We start from the raw sequence: 7,135 nt of genomic DNA on the forward strand, positions 1-7,135 counted from the left end.
AGAACTTGGGGAGCCCATGGAAGCTGAAATTTGTTGGTAGAGTACTAGAGAGGAGGAAGCTACATCAGGAAAGAACTCTTGATAGGGAATTCCTTGGGTCTTTAGGTGCTAAACTACAGATGGGTGGCTTGAGACTCCACAAAACTAGGCAAAGGAATAGTTTCTGGAGCTCATCAAGACAAGGAGATACATGAATTCTGATGAGAGAGAATCCAGAGATTGAGAGAATGCAAGGTTTGTTTAATATTCAAAAAATAATCACTGTGACTTCTTATATTAACAGAATAAAGGAGAAAAATTATGATTATATCATTAGATACAGGACAAACATTTCATCAGAATTCAACATCCATTCATAAGAAACTTCCTCAACCTGATGAAGAGCATCTATAGAGAACATAGCTAATATCCTACTTAATGATTATAGGTAAGATGTGTTTCTTCTAAGACCAGAAATAAGACAAAATACTTTCTGATCACTTCTATTCAACATTGTACTAGAAGTCATAAAAAAAAAAAAAAAAAGACAATGGGTTAAGAAAAGGAAATAAGATCTATACAAATTAGTAAGGAACAAGTGAATTTGCAGTTATTTACATAGAATATCACAAGAAAACTCAGAGCTATAAGAGCTAATGAGTAAATTTGGCTGTATATATATAAAAAGCAAAAACAATGAGAAAATAATGTATAAAAATGCCAATTATGATAGTGTCAGAAAAGTAAAAAAAGAAATTAGGAACTTATTTAACAAAATATATGAAGAATAAAACACTGGAAATTATAAAACATTGATGAGACTAAAGACCTAAATATATTAAGAGATATCCTATGTTTATGAATTGAAAATTTCAATATTAAAATGTCAAATATCCCCAAATTGATCTATACATCTAATGCATTCTTTTTTTTTTTAATGTTTATTTGTTTTGGAGAGAGAGAGGGAGACAGAGACAGAGACAGAGTGCAAGCAGGGTAGGGGCAGAGAGAGAGAGAGGGAAACACAGAATCTGAAGTGCTCTCCGGGCTCTGAGTTCTGAGCTGTCAGCACAGACTCAATGTGGGGCTTGAACTCACAAGCTGTGAGATCATGACCTGAGCCAAAGTAGGACACTTAACTGACTGAGCCACCCAGGTCCCCTGCTTAATTCCTTTTTTATAAACACAGCAAGGCAATTCAATGTGGGGGACGGGGTGGGGGGGGAGATAGTCTTTTCATCAGATAGTGCTAAAACAATTAGCTTTCTTTTTCTTTTCTAATTTTTTTAATGTTTATTCTTGAGAGAGAGAGACAAAGACAGAGACAGAGCACAAGTTGGGGACGGACAGAGAGAGAGGGAGACAAAGAATCCGAAGCAGGCTCCAGGCTCGAGGCTCCAAGCTGTCATCACAGAGCCCCACATGGGGATCCAACCCACAAACCGTGAGAACCAACTGAGCTACCTAGGCACCCTGAAACAATTAGCTATCTTTAAGAAAAAGTAATTCTTGACTCTTAGCACACACACAAAATCTTGAGATGGTTCATAGACCTACATATAAAATTAAATCTATAAAATATATTGAAAAATAATATAAGAAAAAATCTTCATGGCCTTGGAGTACACACACAGATTTCTTAGAGATGATAAAAGGAAAAGCAAAGTTTTAGAAAGATGAAATTGATGAATTGAACTTAATCAAATAAAGTACCCCTGTTCTTTAAGGACAATTTTATAAAAATGAAAAGCCAATTCTCAGACTTAGATCGAATATTCAACTGCATATATCTGAGAAAGAACTTATATCCAGGGTATTTTGAGACCTTCTATAACTCAGTCTCAATTTAAAAACCCAATTACAAATGTGCAAAATATTTGGGAAAACAAAAAACACTTCTCAAAGACAATATACAACTAGCCAATAAGCAAATTAGGCTACCCTCAATATAATCAGTCATTAGGGAAATGCAAATTAAAACTACAACTAGATATAAACCCATTATAATAGCTAAATTTAAGTAATGGACAACACTAAGTTTCGGCAAGGATGTAGATGGGTCAGTTAAATCTTTCATACATCACCGGTTTGAATGTGACATGCTGTTATTCTGTAAAGCTTGTTATTTTGTAAAGTTAAATATACATTTCCAGTATGATCCAGCAATATCATACCTTGGTATTTACCCAAGAGAAATGAAAGCATATACTGTCAGATATACTTCTATATGAATATTCAAAGCAGCTTTATTCATAATAGCCTCAAATTGGTAACCACCAAAACACTCATCGATAGGTGATTAAATAAACAGATAACAGTACTTTGATACAAGAGAATACTACTCAGAAAGAAGTAACCTATTGATACATGTAACAGTCAGAATAAATCTGAAATTATCAAGCAAGCAAACTAATATATAGTGACAGAAAACAGATTATTGCCTGAAGCTGTTTGACCGCAAAGGAACACAAGGGGATTTGGGAGATAATGGAAATATTTATGTCTTGATAACAGTGATGGTTACTTGAGGGTATACTTTTATCAAAACTCATCAAAGTTTATACTAAAAATAGATTTTATATAAATTATAACTCAAGTTGATTTTAAAGGTTAAGAGAAAAAGAATTCAACTCCACCTAAAATTTTCAGTTGTTGGACATTTTAAACCACAACTTAATTCTCCTGGAGCATCCGTTAAAACCAGAATGGGATCATGGTTTTTACCACGAACAGTTATGACTGGAGTTTAGCATAAATGGTATGTCAAAAATCATAAACTTCAGACACTAGCAAAATGCAACTTACTTTGGCTGCATAAGCAATTCACGATTTTGTCTCTTGTTTGTTTAAAAGCAGTACTTTTTTTGCGGGAGGGCACAATAAGGGGAGAGGCAGAGAGAGAGACAGAGGATCTGAAGCAGCCACCGCACTGACAGCAGCAAGCGCAATCCGGGGCTTGAACTCACGAACGGTGAGATCATGACCTGAGCCAAAGTTGGGCGCTCAGCTGACGGAGCCACCCAAGTCCCCCTAGTATCGTTTAATATTTATTTTTAAGAACAAAAAGCCACAGACGAATGTTGAGTCACTATAAGTGAACAGTAAAAATAAAAAATTAATTAATTAATTAAAGAATATCCAACTGGTATAACTGTTAGGTGCCAGAAGAGTCACTAGGCACTGAAAGGACAAAAATGTGACAGAACTTGATCCCATGACAAGATTATCTTGTCTTAGCAAATTACGAAATAAGCCTACTTATAGGAATGGAGAAAATGATATTCCAAATAAAAATGAAAATAATAGACACTTAGGATAAAGATGTGAGGTGAATTTTGTCTTCAGTTGAACAAATTATACAAAAATTAATATACATTATAAATTATTAGCTATGTAGAACTTTTTTTAATGTTTACTTATTTTTGAGAGAGAGAGAGAGAGAGAGAGACAGAGCATGAGCAGGGGAGGGGCAGAGAGAGAGGGAGACACACAATCTAAAGCAGGCTCTAGGCTCTGAGCTGTCAGCACAGAAGCCGAATAGGGGCTCAAACCCGTGCATTGTGAGATCATAACCTGAGTCAAGGTCAGAAGCCCTACCAACTGAGCCACCCAGGCACCCCAATTATTAGCTATTTATATGAATGTATGATTTAAATATAAAATACTATTTATTTACTTACTTACTTACTTACTAAAAGTTTATTTTTTTTTTGAGAGAGACAGACAGTGTATGAGCAGGGGAGGAGGGGACAGAGAGAGAGGGAGAGAGAAAGAATCCTAAGTAGGCCCCATGCTGTCGGCCTAGGGCCTGACATGGGACTTGATCCCACAAACTGTGAGACCATAAGCTGAGCTGAAGTCAAGAGTCTGATGCTCAATCCACTAAGCCACCCAGAAGCCCCTAAAATATATTTATACAAGAATCAAATGGGTTTTTAACAGCCTTAACTGAATGAATTTATTTTATTTTTATCTGAAAACCAAAATAATATTTCACAGTCTAGGTTTGACTTGATGAAATGGTGAGTGTGCATATGTTTGTTTATTTAATGCCTCTTTTAGTTTATTACCACATTTAAATTTGATTGATGACCTAGGCAAAAAATAAAATGATAAAGAATCAGGCCAAGGTAATTAGGAAAAAAAAAAGAATGGATACAGATTCCAAATAAATACATTTCAAATAAATTTTGAAACTTCAGTTAAAAAAACTCACAAACACTTTCTGTGAATTTTACATGAGAGGAAAGTATTGAATGGCAAGAGATTTTATATGCTGTCTATGAAGTAGACTATTCAGGATAAAAGTGTATGATTAATGAGATTGACTTTGTCCTCAGGTCATGAATTGTGTTTTTTTTTTAATGATTTAAGGCACATGTAGTTAAATATCTGATACAATGCCTGGCACATAGTTGAGACTTGATTTGTTGAATGAAGGTGTCATCACCAGAGTACATGATAGTATGATGAGTTTTAGAACACTGACAGAAGCCAAAAGCCAAGTATATAAGAAAAAATATACATATCATTATCTGCAATGATAGCAGTTCAGCGATAAGAAACATAGAAACAGTCCAAGAAAACAGGCATTTGGGGTGTAGGGTAGTCATAGTCAAGGTGTTTGAAGGAAAATATGGTTAAAAATGACACAAATCTGAGATAAGTTAGGCACAGTTTTTAGAACAATGAAACATTAGATGAGGATTAATGTTCATAAGTAACATAGAATCTGTTTTAGGAATAGTTCTAAATGCTTTACATGCATCATACTATTAAATCCCATCAGCTTATGAAGTAGGTACTATTATTACCCCCATTGTACAGATTAGAAAACTAGGCTCTGGTATATTCAACAGTTTACTTCAGCCATAAGTTAGAAGTGAAGCTAGAATTTAAATGCAGACAATTGAAATCCAGAGATTAGAATCTTGACCATTTTACAATGTTACCTCCTCATATACCCAGGATTTATTTTGAGCCAACTCTGGGAAACAACATAGCCAGAAGAAGAATTGATTGAATCAAGGATGGTATACACACACACATACACACACACACACACACACACACACACACACACACACCACATCTTCTTTATGCATTTATCAATGGATGGACACTGGGCTATTTCTACAGTTTGAGTATTATAAATAATGCTGCTATAAACATTGAGGTGCATGTATCCCTTTGAATTAGTATTTTTGTATTCTTTGGGTAAATACCTAGCAGTACAATTGCTGGATCATAGAGTAGTTCTATTTTTGACTTTTTGAGGAATCTCCATACTATTTTGGAGAGTGGCTGTACCAGTTTGCATTCCCACCAACAGTACAGGAGGGTTCTCCTTTCTCCACATCCTTGCCAATAGCTGTTGTTTCTTGTGTTGTTGATTTTAGGCATTCTGACAGGTGTGAGATAATATCTCATAAGATATAGTGCTAGGTGGCTCAGTCCATTAAGTATCCGACTTTGGCTCAGGTTATGATCTCATGGCTCCTGGGCTTGAGCCCTGTGTCAGGCTCTGTACTGACAGCTCAGAGCCTAGAACATGCTTCAGATTCTGTGTCTCCCTCTCTCTCTGCCTTTCCCCTATTTGCGCTCTCTCTCTCTCTCTCTTTCTCTCTCTCTCTCTCTCTCTCTCTCTCAAAAATAAACATAAAAAAAAGACACCAAATAGCCAAAGCATACTTGAAAAAGGAAATCAAAGCTGGAGGCATCACATCTCTGGATTTCAAGGTATATTACAAAGCTGTAGTGATAAAACAATATGCTACTGACATAAAAATAGACATATATAAATGGCAAAGAATGGAAAAATCCAGAAATGAACCCACAACTATATAGTCTGTTAATCTTCAACAAAGCAGGAAAGAATGTGCAGTGGGAAAAAGTCTTCAATAAATGGTGTTGGGAAAACTGGACAGCAACATGCAAATGAGTGAAATTGGACCACTTTTTTATACCATATGCAAACATAAACTCAAAATGGATGAAAGACCTAAATGTAAGACATGAAACCATTAAAATCCTTGAAAAAAAAACAGGCAGCAATATCTTTGACATTGACCATAGCAGCTTCTTGCTAGATACATCTCCTGAGGCAAGGGAAACAAAAGGAAACATAAATTATGGGGACTTCATCAAAATAAAAAGTTTCTGCATGGAGAAGGAAAGAATCAACAAACTAAGAGGCAACCTATGGAATGGGAGAAGAACTTGCAAATGACATATCTGATATAGGGTTAGTATCCAAAATATATAAAGAACTTATCAAACTCAACACCAAAAAAACAAATAATCCAATTAAAAAATGGGCAGAAGACATGAATAGACATTTTCCAAAGAAGACATCTACATGGCTAACAGACACATGGAAAGATGCTCGACATCACTTATTATCAGAGAAATACAAATCAAAACTACAATGAGATATCACCTCACACCTGTAAGAATGACTAAAATCAACAACACAGGAAACAACTTATTGAAAATATAGACCAGAGTGCATGACAACCATAGTCTATGGTAATTGACATCAATATTTCTTAGAGTACCTGATAACTTCCAAATTTTTATTTTAAATAGAAAATGACACGGTCAGAAGTGGGTTTTATTTTTTAAAAGAATTTATTTTTAGAACAGTTTTATGTTTCCAGGGAAAAAAATGAAGATAATACAAATGGTTCCTATCTACTCCATACCCAGGTAATTTCAATTATTATTGATATCTTACATTAGCATAGTACATATATTTTAATTAATGAGCCAACATTGATACATTATTAACAAAATTCATTTTTTATTCAGATGTCTTTTTTTTTTTTTTTTTTTTTTTTTTTTTTTTTTTTTTTTTTACCTAATGCCCTTTTTCTGTTCCAGGGCACTCATTCAGGAATGCACAATATATTTAATTTTCATGTTTCCTTAGACTACTTTAGGCTGTAATATTTTGCACAAATTTTCCTTTTTTTTTCATGATTTTGACAGTTTGGAGGCTTATTGGTCAGAATTTTATAGGATGACCCTCTATTGGAATTTTCTAATATTATTCTCATTAGGCTGAGTTTTGAGAATGTAGGGAGAAGGATCACAGAAGCAAAGTGCCACTTTTACCACATTATGTCAAGAGAATATTCTATCCACATGATTTATA

This window comes from Panthera uncia, chromosome B4 (genome assembly GCF_023721935.1).
Source record: "Panthera uncia isolate 11264 chromosome B4, Puncia_PCG_1.0, whole genome shotgun sequence".
Lineage (NCBI taxonomy): Eukaryota > Metazoa > Chordata > Mammalia > Carnivora > Felidae > Panthera > Panthera uncia.